Source organism: Sarcophilus harrisii, chromosome 3, assembly GCF_902635505.1.
Source record: "Sarcophilus harrisii chromosome 3, mSarHar1.11, whole genome shotgun sequence".
Classification (NCBI taxonomy): Eukaryota; Metazoa; Chordata; class Mammalia; order Dasyuromorphia; family Dasyuridae; genus Sarcophilus; species Sarcophilus harrisii.
In genome coordinates this window covers 607,246,623-607,260,829 of record NC_045428.1, presented here as the reverse complement: position 1 = coordinate 607,260,829, position 14,207 = coordinate 607,246,623, and positions in this window count along the sequence as shown.

Sequence of the window (14,207 nt, the reverse complement as noted above, 5' to 3'; positions counted from 1 at the left end):
ATTACATTCCTAAGGTTTTCCACGTGATTCTGTGATAGCAAGGTAGCATGATCTATGAAAGCTTTCCCATTCATTAATCTCAAGGCTTGCAAGTGTGATTCTGATGAACTTGAAGGGAGGAGTCTTTTTTGAAGCTTCTCTCCATTGGTTCATCATAGGTTCTCTCCAGTGGGGTCTTTGATGAACACAAGGCAGGCAGGCATTTGAAAGCTTTCCCATTCATTACATTTAAGTGCTTCTCAGTGGATTTCTGATGTCTTCAAGGGAGAATTGCTTTCAACCTTTCCTTCATATTGGTTACATTCATAAGGCTTCTCTCAGTATAAGGGAGTTTTGATGTAACTCAAGATAGGAGTTTTAAAGCTTTTCCATATTACATTCAAAGGTTCTCCAGGTAGGTTTCTGATGGACAACAAGTATATCCTGAAACCTTTCCCAGTTGCATTCATAAGGCTTCCAGTGGGATCTCATAGTACTTCAAGGGAGCGCTTGTAAAGGCTTTTCCTTTGATTACATTCAAAGGCTTCTCCAGTGGGCTCTTTAGGTTACACAGCAGTACGTTTGTGAAAGCTTTCCACATTCATAATTTAAAGGCTTCCCAGTGGAATTCTCTGATGTATTCAATGGGAATTTAAGCTTTCCACATTCATTACATTTATAAGGTTGCAGTGTGGATTCTCTGAGTCTTCAAGAGAAGTATATCTGAAAGTCTTTCCCAGTTATTTCATTATAAGGCCTCTCTCCAGTGGGATTCTCTGATGTACTACAAAGTAGGGCATCCATAAAAGCCTTTTCCATGTTATTCTCTCATAAGGCTTCTCATGGTGTATTCTCTGATGTTCAAGATATGAGTTGTAAAGCTCTTCCATTCATTACTTTGTAAGGCTTTCCCAGTGTCGGATTCTCTGATGGACAGCAAACTGATTAGATGCAAAGTCTTTCCACATGTTTAATTCATAAGGCTATCGCATGTGTTCTCTGATGGACAAAAGGTCATCCAGTGAAAGCTTCTTCATTACATTCAAGGCTGCTTCCAGTTGTGATTCCTTATGTACACTAAGGTAGCCGTGTGAAAGCCTTTTTCAATGATGCTCTTTAATCTTTCCAGTGTGGATTCTTTAGGTTTTAAGAATGATTTGAAACTTCCAAGAATGCATTCTGAAGTTTCCAGGTGGATTCTCTGATGTTCACTAAGATTGTCATCCTGAAAGCTTTCCACATTCATACATTTATAAGGCTTCTCTCCAGTTGTTTTAGCTTTCTCAATTGGGACGATCTAGAAAGCTTTCTTCCAATTCATTTAAAGCCATTTTCCATTAAGCTCTGTGTGACAATTTGAATAACATGGCAAAATTTATTCAATTATTACATATGATAATATTATTGTTTTGTTCTGTTCTTGTTTAGCAGGAGTAGATCGCTCTCTCAAGTCTTTCCATGTTTCTTACATTCATAAGGTTTCTTCCAGCATTATTCTGCTGATGAGGGAAGGAAAAAGAAAGTAAATGCTTACTTCATGACACTTCAGGTGTTTGCTCTTCAGGATGTATATTCTTATCTTTAGCAACACTGGAACTTTTTCTTAAAGCTTTTTGTATGTATTCCATTCACAATGTTCCTCTCCAATGTGGTTTCTTTTTGCTTAGCAAGAATAGCCCTGTATTCACTATATTCGAAAAAGGTCTTTCCATGAGACCATTTTAGATTTGCAGTCATCTCCTTCATATCAAACCATGTTTCTGCATCTAAAAGAAACAGAACACAAGTCATAAATATCCCTCTAGTCTGGCTAATAGTAAAATCATTAACTTTTAATTTCTCCAGGCAAAGTTTTCAAACTGAAATGGATAGACATTTTAAAAATTGTTCTTTTCTGTCTTTTTCTATTTTGTTTTTAATTTTAAATAAATATCAAAAAAGTACAAATAAATTTTTTGGCTTAAGGAAGGTCTACGGAAAAGTCATATTAGACAGGCTGAGCCCTTTTTGGTTGTAGATAGTTGGATGGCCCCAAATTTCCAAAAAGGATTTCCACTAGGACCATTGATTCTTCATTTGAAGGACACTGAATTGCCATGGAGTCCAACCCCTTTTTACAGAGGGGTTTTAGAGACTGAGGTTCGGATTCAGAGAGATGGCCAAGACCTCTCCTACCATAGGAGTTAACAAGGATTCCAAGCCAGTTTCTCCCACCCTCATGCCCATCACATGAAGAAGCCTCTGAATAGTAGCCTGCACCCCAGCTTCAACTCACTCACTCAAGACAGGAGTTCCTCAGGCCTCCTCTCACACTGGGAGATGAAATATTCTCTGGGAACTGGAAGTCCTAGACAGGGAGAAGATAGTGGGGTGTGAGTCTTGAAACTTGTCATTTATTCCTCATTGGAATAGGGCCAGGGTGCAAGGCCCACTGGGTGTTCCAAGGGCAACTCAAAGATTGTTTTCAGGGTGCTTGTTGCCAGGGAAGAGGGCAGAGGGGAAAGGAGGCCATTCAAGAAATCCGGAAATCAGAAGATCCTGATTTTCGGCCTCCACAGCAGGATGTCACATCCCACAGCCTCCATTTTAGACATTCGGAAGCAGCTGGTAGAACAGAGAAGGGAGCACCAGGCCTCCAGTCAGGAAGCCCCTAATTCAAATTTAGTTTAGACAGTCCTGGCTATGTAACTCTGGGAAAGTAATTTCCTGATTTGCTTCAGCCTCCAAACCATAAAATGGGGATAAAGCTGGCACCCAAAACAAAGGTTGTGGTGGGGAACAAGTGATAACATGCATGAAGGAAGCTCTGAGCACAAGATCTGATCCCAGCAAATGTATGGAAAGACTTCCCTCCTTTTCTCTCTCCTGTAGTTGTCAGGCCTTTGGTGGATGTAGGAAGTAAGAACAAGGGCTCACTTGCTGTGCTGGGGATTTATGAGTTCCACCAGGGTCAATGAGATACAAATTTTTATTTTTTACCCAAAAGAACATTGCAAAGACAAAACGTTCCCCAAAAGGGAGGGGTTCCTTCTCCTATCCCATGTTCAGTGAAAAGGAGCAGGACCAGTTTTAGAGGTTTCAGACACAACTGTCGGATTCCCATCCTACAATGCAAAGACCACTCATAGAAGAACCAGGCAGCAGGAGGACCCTGTCTCTTGGGAGAGGAGGCAGCCCTTGGGCCTTTCTGAGAAATAGTAAAAGCCTGAAACTCTGCACCTTAGGGAGGGATGGTGACACCCTGTTGTTGGTAGTTCCAGAGTTCCAAGGGAAGCTCCTCACCCAGGGAGACAAGTTCTCAGCTCTCCAGCATGACCTCCTTGTGTAGTCTTTCTGATCCGTTCAACAGATCCCACTCCTTTGGGCTGAAGTCACAGCCACATCCTTGAAGGTCACCAACTCCTAAAACACCAACACCCAGAGGACTTAAGAGTTGAAGCATGCTTCATAACTGACCCAAACTAATGCTCCTCAATGTACAAAAGGGACCTGAAGCATGGAGGAGGCATCTGTCCAAAGGTGACACCCCTTACAGGATCAGAGTCAACATCCCCAAAGACCAGTGGAATATAGAAAACAAATTTTATATTTTCAGGTGGAATAAAATTGAGAAATGTCTTACTAGGAAATGGTACTGCCTGATGGAATCAGGAAAGTTCTATCAGAGAGACATGAAGATTTTTGGAAGTAAAATCAGATAGTGCTATGTTAAGAAATGGCATGAAGTATGTGTGTGAAGCTAGCAAGTATTTGTGCTGTAGAGGTAAAACATTTCCATGATCACTCTGGAGAAAAAAAGATCTTGTGAATTTCCCAAAAGTCAGAAATTAAGTCTTATCCAGATGAAAACACTATCCTTCCCCCCCACCAAATAATATTTTATTTTTCCAAATGCATGTACAGATAGTTTTCAACATTCATTTTTGTAAGATTTTGTTTTCCAAATTTCAGAATCACACACTTCTTAATAAATCTGCCCAGTGGTCACCAATTTTAAAAAGCAAACTGAAGCAGAGAGAATGAATTCTACTGCTCAAAGATCACATCTGTATGAGAACACTTGGAAGTACAATCATGCAAAGGCCTCCCATTTACACTATACACAGCTGCTGTGGACACAGTTGCTGACATGTTAGAATGGAAGTTTCTTGAGGGCATGTCCTTTTGCATGTCCTATATATTGAACAAAGCCTCTTCCCTTTCTAAATGCCTGTTGCTTTGACCCAAGCAATGGTGAAGGAAGAGAAAGGCTAAATATGAACTGAGTATGATGGAGCTATTCTAGAAGTACCTAAGTTACAGCTGAGGGGTCTCGGGGAGAAAGAAAATAAAATGGAATAAAAGAAAACCTACCAGGAAGCAAAGAAACACTGGACAGCTCCTGATCCATGGGTAGCATTTATTATGTAAGTTTGTTTTATCAAATCTGCTATTATGTTCTGTGCTTTACCTGAAGTTTTTTCTTCTGTTATTTTGTATTTGAGGTTAAAACAAATTATAACAGGGGCTGCTAGATGGGGCAGTGGATAGAGCACTGACTCTGAAGTCAGGAGAACCTGAGTTCAAATCGGACTTCAGACACTTAATACTTCCTAGCTGTGTGAGACCTGGGCAAAGTCACTGAACACTAATTGCCCTCGGCAAAACAAAACAAAACAAAACAAATAAACAAAAATCACTATTATAATAACAACAAAAATGGTAAAGAGGAAGGGATTCAGAGAGATTTGGGAAGATTGTGTGGCCTGAAGCAGCAGGACTGAGCAGCAACAGGAAGACAATTTCTGCCCTGCTCCCAGCCAGGGAAAGGACAAGAGTTGGGGAAGTTTCCAGGGTTCTGCTCCAGACAACACTCAGGGTCAAGGGTTTCCAGGAAAGTCAGTGGTACAGGAGGGGTGTGGCCACAGGACACAAGTGGTTAGAAGTGTGTGTTGTGTGTGATGTGATGAGTGGTAGTGGGGAGATAGTGTTGACTAAAGCAAAGACATGATACCCACAGAATAGACAACTAACTAATGAGTGAAGGGTCACCTTTGTCAGTGACCCTATATTAAGGGAAAATTTAAACAAACATGTGGGAACAGCAACAGGGAAGTGAGTTAGTGCTGAAAATGCCAAAGGGACAGTGAATCAGTCCAAAACATAGCAAGAGAAGGGCAGTGTTATTATCGGATTCACTTTCCTGCTTATTTTGTAAAGGATCCACAGAAAGAGATGGCCAGCCTCACAGACCATCCTCCAGATGCATGGACATGGCTCCTTGGGCTGGTGCTGGCTACATCTGTGGGCAGAATACACTCACCTGTAAATTGTGGTATATGAATGTTATGGAATATTATTGTTCTGTAAGAAATGACCAGCAGGATGAATACAGAGAGGACTGGTGAGACTAACATGAACAGATGCTAAGTGAAATGAGGAGAGCCGGAGATCATTATATACCTCAACAACAATACTGTTGAGGATGTACTCTGATGGAAGTGGATTTCTTGGACAAAGAGAAGATCTAACTCAGTTTCAATGATCAAGGATGGACAGAAGCAGCTACACCCAAAGAAAGAACACTGGGAAATGAATTTAAACTGTTTACATTTTTGGTTTTCTTCTTGTGTTATTTATGCCTTATGAATTCAATTCTCCCTGAGCAACAGGAGAACTGTTTGGTTCTGCACACATAGATTGTATCTATGATATACTGTAACCTATTTAACATGTATAGACTCTTGCCATCTTGGGGAGGGGGGTGGAGGGAGGGAGGGGAAAAATCGGAACAGAAGTGAGGGCAAGGGAATAATGTAAAAATTACTCTGGCATGGGTTCTGCAATAAAAAGTTATTTAAAAAGAAATAATAAAAGTTAATGCTTTATTTTTCTAAAAAAAAAAAACGAAGAAGAAAATACACTCACCTGGGCTGGGGTCTTCTGTCTCAGGGGCCATTTCCTCTGGCTCCAGGCTCCCTGCTTGGGCCAGGCCTTGGTCCTCTGCAGGCTGTTGAGGACGCCTGATTATAACTGCCAGATGTTGTTTCCTTTTTCCTGGACAGGGGCTAGCACAGAGGAATTACAGAGGGTGATGTTCCAGGGGAGTTACTATGCCCCTGGCACTCCCTTAGGGCAGAGACCCCAACCAAAGAGGGAAGGAGGCTGAAAGAGAGTGCCAGGTTGAAAAATCTAAATAGGTGGAGTCAAGATGGGAAAGAAAAGGCAGGATATTGCCTGGACTCTCCAGTTTCTATGAAGTAACTTTCAATTAGAGTAGAGTGACAGGATCTACAAAAGGATGATGAGAAAATTTTTCAGCTTAGATAATTGAGAAGGACGCAGGAAAGATATATCTCACTTGGGTAAAGGGGAACATAGCCCCAGCACAGATCAACAACCAAGGCCCAGTGTTCCCCGACAAGCCAAGATTGGAAGTTAGATAATTGAATTGGTTCAGGGAGGAGAGAAAGGGAGGTCAAGTCACTAGGTCTCTCACCTTTCTTCCAAAGCCTCCTGGATCCAGTGGGCCAGATATAGATCAGGATGACTGGAGATGACCCTGGAAGCTAGTGAGACCTTGATCTTAAACTAATCTCCAGTCTCAACACCCACTGAGTGATTAAAGTTAGAAAAGAAATGAAGCCAAGAATGTTCTCTTTCACCCATTCAAAAATAAGAAGTCTGGGAGGAAAAGTCCCCAAGGTTATGGTCATACGGGCAGTCCAGAGTTTACAAGATAGAAGGGATAGGGAATAAGATGACTGGGGTGGGATGGTATAAACTTGAAGATGAGTCTCATCTTCTCTTTACTCCTACTGTTCTGACTCCTTCCTCTCCCCATCTTCCTATAGATCCAAAAGAAGGAGGGATTTAGCCTCAGATGGGATGAGAGTGTGTAGAACCTCAATGTCCCCTGAGTCAGAAATCTCCTGCCAGTGATACTTGGCCCTCCCAGCATCCCTTCTCCCCAACAGACATATTATCTAGAAAATAAACTGAGGGATAAAGTAGAGGTAAGGACTCTGAGATGGAGCCTCCAGGGAAAGAACAAGGAACCTAAGGCTGAGAGACAATCTAGGTCTGGGATTCAGTCCCAGAACCTATGGTGAGGAAGGGGCAGGAAACAGGGAAGCCTGGGAAAAAGAAGAAAATTTAAGTGTCCAGAAGTGATTTAGTGAACAGTTGAATCAGGAGAAACAGGATGGCTGAGTCCTGAAATCTAAGCAGAAGATGGGGAAGGTTCCTAAGATTCTTGGGTGGATTTAGGATCTTAGAATCCTGAAAGGAATGTGCCAACAGTGAGCCACATGCCTTGGGCACAGGACCCAAGATGCGGGTCAGAGAAGTTTGCCCAGGAAACAGTTCAGTTCCTGCAACCAAGGAGGGTTCCTGGGGGCAGAAAAGCAGAACCTGTGGAACTTTCATAAGAAATCATGTCTGAAAGTGCAAATTCATTCACCAAACAGGAGTTGGAGGCAGAGCTAGGACACCTGGGTCCAGAAGGGAGGCTGAAAGTGGATTCCGATTACCTATGGGGAAATTCTGCCTTTGGACAAATATGACCGATAGTAAGCTTCAGGAAGAGGCAAAACTGGATATTTGTGAAGGTGAGAAACTGAAAAGAGGTAGGGCCAAGAATTGTTAAGCAGCCAGACCTGGAAGTGAAATTGTTCTGACAGATGGGGAGGCACTGCCATCAGAGCAGATAAGAAGTGTGAATGCTTATGCAAGGGCAGCCAGCAGAAGGCAGGGACTTGTGAGGAGCCCTGGCTCAACCTGGGCTACCCAACAGAGAATGTTGTTGCATAAGTAGAAAATCGGCAAATCCAAGAGAATGCCCAGAGATCTCAGTTCCAAGCCTTCCTGCTTCCCATTAGTCTATTCAGGAAAGCTCTGATGCTCAAGAGCCCCAAGCAGCCTAGCCCCTGAAGCCAGGTGGGTGGGACCTCACTCCCAAAACCCTGAATGCTGCCTGCCTCTCTCCCCAACCCTGCCCATCATTAGGTGGCCAATGGCCAATGGAAAGGCTCTTCTCCAGATCTAGACTCCTCCTATGCTTCCAAACTCCACCCCACGACTCTTATTTCACCTGGCCACTTACCCACCAGGCCTCTCATCTTATCTCCAATGAACTCCTCCTCCCCCATGTTCATCACTTGTATGTTCTTGGAGGAAGGATTCAGGACTTTATCTTGCCACTGGACTCTGGCCGAGCACTGCCTCCCCTTTACATCCCATTCAAATCAAGACACCTCCCTTTTATCTGTGGTCCTCTAGAAGAAAAAACATCATCTGAACAGACCAGCTACACCCAGGGAAAGAACTCTGGGAAATGAGTTTGGCTTACAGTTTTGTTTCTTCCCAGGTTATTTTTACCTTTTAGATTGATTTTTCTTGCAACAAGAGAACTATACAAATATGTACACACATATTGTATTTAAGATATACTTTAACATGTTTAACATGTATGAGACTGCTTGCATCTGGGGAGGGGGTGGGGAAGGAAGGGAAAAGCTGGAACAGAAGTGATTCAAGGGTCAATGTTGAAAAATTCCCCATGCATATGTTCATGTTGATAAAAAGCTAAAACAAAATAAATAAATAAATATTTAAAAAAGAACAAAACATCACAATCAATTAGAAACCTCTTGATTCAGAAAATGAAAACTTTCTAAAGCCTTTCCACAGTGAAACCATTATGATTTTCATGTTATTCAATTTCATATTATATTTGTAATGAATATTTTATATTGTATTCATAATAAATATATAATAATTTAGATTTCTCAGAGCTGCCTTTTCTGGGTTAGAAGCCATGACTCACAATGAAAAGTAAAATTATCAAATATTATGATAATGTATATTCTTGTGCTGTATTGTACTTATGTATAATCAGTGAATTGACTGAAAAAGTACACAAAATTGTTCTTATCACAGAACTCTGTACTTTGGAGAAGGGGTAGTCATAACAATCAAGATTTGAAACAATCCAAGAACAGTTGTATTGTCTTCCATTGGGAAACCAATCAAATTTGTGAATGATTGTATTGTATCTTACTTTCCTCACCCTTCCCACTTAAGATTTGTGTATAAAACCTCTGCCTATTCTGCAACAAGTGGAGATCTCCTGTGCAGGAGAACTTCCAATTTGCAACCTGTATTCCTCACTGTGTAAGTGCTAACAATTTCTAAAACCTGCTGCTAGTCCAACTCCTCACATATTCATTACATTATGAGGCTTTTCAACATGATAAACCTTTATCTAATAAGATTTGAATTCCAACCAAAGACCTTCCCCAACTGATTGAATATATATATTTATGGCTTTATATATAATAGCTATTATTATGGCTATTATTTTAAAATTTTGAATCAATTCTCACAGAAAATTCCACATAGGATTTTCTTAATCGTTACTTTGGGTTTTATAATTTTATAATTATTAATGAATCTGTCTGCCTCCATTTCTATATTTTAGAGAATGAGGAAAATAACAAATCTAAGATGTAAGGCTAAATCAGTCCAACATATAAATGCCTTTCTGTTAGATGCTGAATGCAGGATTCTCAAAAAGGTAAGTAACAATCTCTGCCCACAATAAGCTCACAACATAAGGAGAGAAACAACAAGCTAAGAAATAACTTGCAAACAAGCTACAGGCAAGATAAATAGGATATCATTTAAAAGAGGGAAACACTGAAAGTAAGAGAGCTTATGGATGAAGTCAACTATGAAAGCTGTCTCACAAGATGGAGACACTGTTCTAAAAATTGAGTGAAGGCTGGCTACACCTCAGGCCCAAATTTCTTTCTCCAGAGATCACCACTTTTACATAGAATGGGATCCTATAACCCTTTCCTTGTGGGACTAAGGGCTATGTTGGTATTAAAACTTCCATATATCATAATTTAATAATCCTAGAAATGTGATTGGGTTAAAGTTTTTCCTCATTTACAACTTAGAATGTGAGGTCATTTCTGCTGACTAATCAGGGGAAAGATCCAACCTATAGGGAGTGTTACCCCAGGCCCTTATGTAATCATTGTCTGCTGATTATCTCTTCCCTCTCTTCACTGCCAGACCACTCTAGGTGGTAGGGGATGCTCAAATCTCCCAAGCTCTGTCAAATTAAAACTCCTTTGTTTTCTACCTTAAGATGCTTCTGATTTGTTCAAGTTGAAGGTCTTCTGGCCCTCAAAGTTAAAGGTTTCCTATAGAAAGAAAACTTTCAGTTGGAAAATGAAGCTAACTGGGAGGCACAAATGAGGGCCTTTGCACATTGCCAGAGAATAGCTAGAGAAATTACTTGAAGGCTAGAAACAGAGTGTTATGGGCCAGAGCTCTGTACTTGAAACAAGGAGTCTTACAAGGTGCTAACTCAGTGGAATTGATAAGACAACAGTTATCTAGTTTAGCGTGGTGATTAATAATTCTCTAGTTCAGTACATGTACTTAGTACTTAATGTAGTTCTACAGGATTGACACCTATCCTACAAGATTCACACCTATGATATAATTATAATAAAGCATATCAGCTGGGACAAACTCAGACAGATTCATTCACTCCATCTCACACCACCATGGTAGCTGGCTTGTCCTCCTGCATTTCCTCCACTGAGACCAAGCTAGCCCAGGGCCGAGGCAAGGAGACAATAATGAATTTGGACTTTAACACTTGGCTATGCTCCTGGTGATTACTAAAACAAAGGCTGCTCTAGAGACCTCCAGAAAACGAACCAGAACACTATAATAGGGTATCATCTTTCTGCAATAGCAAGGAAGCCACCCTCATGAGATCCCAAAGAACTAAGGTATAAGAACCCTGTCCATAATCAGTGAGGAAAAGAAAGCTTTCACATTTGCAGGTTGGTAGAAAACCTCTGGTGTTTACTGAATCTGGGAAAATTGGATCTTTAGGAAAATCATGGAGCAGTTAGGCGGTGCAGTGGACAGAACACCAGCCCTGAAGTCTAGAGGACCTGAGTTCAAATCTGGGCTCAGACATTTAACACTTCTTGGCCGTGTGACCCTGGGTAAGTCACTTATTCCCAATTGCCTAAGCAAAAAAAAAAGGAAAATCAACTTGCTGGCTAAATGGATGCATTGGAGTCAGATAGCCTGGAATCAGGCCAACCCACAAGCAGGCTGCTGCAGTACTCAAAGGGTGAGATGGAAAGGATCTGCAACAAGAAGGTTGAAACATCAGTGAAGAAGATGGATTGCAGAGATGTTATAGGGTTGACATGTGGGGATACATGTGGGGATAAGAAATAGGATTCATGGAGGACATCTTGGTTGTAAGCCTGAGGGAATGAGAGGGTAGTGGGGCCCTTATCAGGAAAGAAAAGAAGATGAGTTCAGTCTTACATAGTAATTATAAGACATCTCAAATTAGAGAACTAGTTTGATATGTCTAAAAGACATTTGGAACAGAGGGGATTGAAATTGATTGATCTCATTTTTTTATATCAAATAGTATTTTATTTCCCAATTACATGTAAAGACAAATTTTAACACTTTAAAAAATTTTATTCAATTCCAAATTCTCTCCCTCCCCTTCTCATTTCCTCTCACCTGTAATGTTCTTGGTTCGGTTTTCTGAAGCTCTTTGGGGCAGCCTTCTTTTCAGTTCAGTAATCACCAGGAGAACAGCCAGGTGTTAAAGTCCAGATTCTTTATTATCTCCTTCCTGGGGCTGGGCAGCTTTCTGGAGATTCTTTCAGACCAGCCTTGGTCTCAGTGTAGAAATGCAGAAGGAGAGCCTGCCAGCAGAATGGTATAAGATGGGATGAATAAATCTATCCAAGGGCTTGTGCTTCAGCCTACAGTCCACTTGTCTTCTCAACCTCTCTAAAACGAATTTAGCTGAGGCTGCCAGCTTCTATACTCTACACTGAGTATAAACCAACCATTACATCACTAGGAAACCCATTATTTCTTATAAGATTAAATCAATCATACTGAACTAGAGAACTATTAAGCACCATTGTCTCATCAATTCTACTTTGTTAATACCTTGTAAGAATCATTGTTTCAAGTTCTGGCCCATAACATCACCTTAAGATGATAAGCAATTTACAAAAGTTATATAGATACAGTAATGTAAAACAAATTTCCTCAACTGAGTAGGGTAAGAGTGAAGGATCCAGGTCTCAAGGTAGCAGTGCTGGCTACAGCTGTGGACAATGATGACTAAATACTTTCTTGGAAAGTGCAGTATTTTAGGGAGCAAAAACATTTCCAGGACAGCAGTTGAGGAACTCTACTTGTGACTTAGGTGAGAAATGCTGCTGAGGTTGAGTCCTGGAGACTCAAGAAGGAGGAGCTTAGGAACCCAGAATTAACCAAAACTCAGAAATCAAACATGACTACAATTATGATCATTGTTATAAGCTGCTAACAATAAATTTTATATATAAATAAATAATAAAAAAAAAAACAAAATTAAAATTAAAATTCAAGATGAGTAAGGAAAGGAAAAAGAACTTGACAGTATCTACTCTGGTATAAAAGAAGATAGTAGGGTTAAAAAACAAGCCATTAATGTCTTAAAGAGTAACATCAAAGGTATTCGACAAGTCACATAAAAAGAAATTCAAAAATCAAATAACAGATCAAGGAAATATTAGGAGGGGAAATGAAAGTCATCCAAGAAATTATGAAAACAAAGTTAATCAATTTTAAAGAGGCTAAAAAAAAATCCTTGAAAAAAGGATTGACCCAGAAGAACTGTGTGACCTTATGAGACACTAGAAAATAACTAACCTCAAAAAAAAAATAGAAGAGATATAGTTGGTCTTTTCATTTTTCTTGTTATTGCCATTGGGTTTGTATAGTATATAGTACAAATGGTTCTAGGTTCTATTCATTTCTCTCTGCCTCAGGTGAGGAAACATGAAGGGGAACAAACTAGATTAGAAAAAACGACAAGAATTGAATGCAGTGGCCCAGGACTTAATGTAAAACTGAAAATCAAAATTGGATCTTCTGGTAGAATGACCAGTTCAAGAAAGATAGAGAAGGAAAAGGAAGGAGAACCATGAACACAGCACACCCATACCTCCTGAAAACTGATGGAGAACATCTTGTCCCAGCCCGAATCCTCCCTGGGTGATCCTAGAAACCATACTGAGGGTCTTGTTCCAGACCCACTCCTCCCAGTGATCACTGGCATAGCAGGTGAACAGCCAGTTCCAGATCCCCCCGCACAACTGGTAAGGAGCCAGTCCCTGAGACTCTGCCTTTGATGCAGCAAGCCCATCACCAAACTCCTGGCCCCAGAGCAAAAAGCTTGGGGACAAAGTCATCTGTTTAGCTGCAGAACTCAACCTTAAAAAGTCTCAGAATAGGCTGGGAAATGGAAAAAAAGCAACAACAACAACAAAAACCCTGAAAATAGAAAATTACTCGTGTGGAATAGAAGTTTAAAAGCCAAACTTAAAACAAGACAAGGTCAAAATGCTTCTTATGCAGTCTGTAAGAGAAATATGAATTAGTCTTAGGTGTGACAAGAGCTCCAAAAGGATTTGAAAAATCAAATAAGAGAAGTAGAATAAATTTAGAAAAAGAAATGTGGTGCAACAAATCATGAAAAAAAAGTTTCACCAGTTGTATTAAGGAAAGCACAAAAATCCACTAAAGAAAACTGCTTTAAAAGAATTAGTCAAATGAAAAGAAAGGTATAAAAGCTCACCGAAGAAAATAATTCCTTAAAAATTAGAAATGGGAAAATAGAAGCTAATGACTATGAGATCAAAAATGAATTTTAAAAAGTCAAAAGAATAAAAAAAAAAAAAAAAAAAAGGCCAAAATAAAAGCTGGGAAAAAGCAACTGACTTGGAAGCCAGATCCAAGAGAGTTAATTTAAGAATTCTAGGACTGAATGCAATGATCACAAAGAGAGCAAACTGCCCTCATATCCTAGAGTAAAAAGGTAAAATATTAATCAATAAAACGGTTCTCATGGAATTCTAAATTATAAAGAGCTGGAGCCTAACAGAGCTGGACTAGAGGAAGGTTTTAGAAATTAAGTACCTGTTTAAGTTATCACTTTCACAGTGAGGAATATAGTTTGCAAATAGGAAGTTCTCCTGGGCAGGAAATTTCCGCTTGTTGCAGAAAAAGTAGAGTTTTTGATGTAATATGATTTTGTGGTCTCTGGATTTTAGGGATCTTCTGTTCTAACAATAAGTCAGGAAATCCTAAATCTTTTGTTTGCGGAGTCTGTCTCAGAGACCTCCCATTCT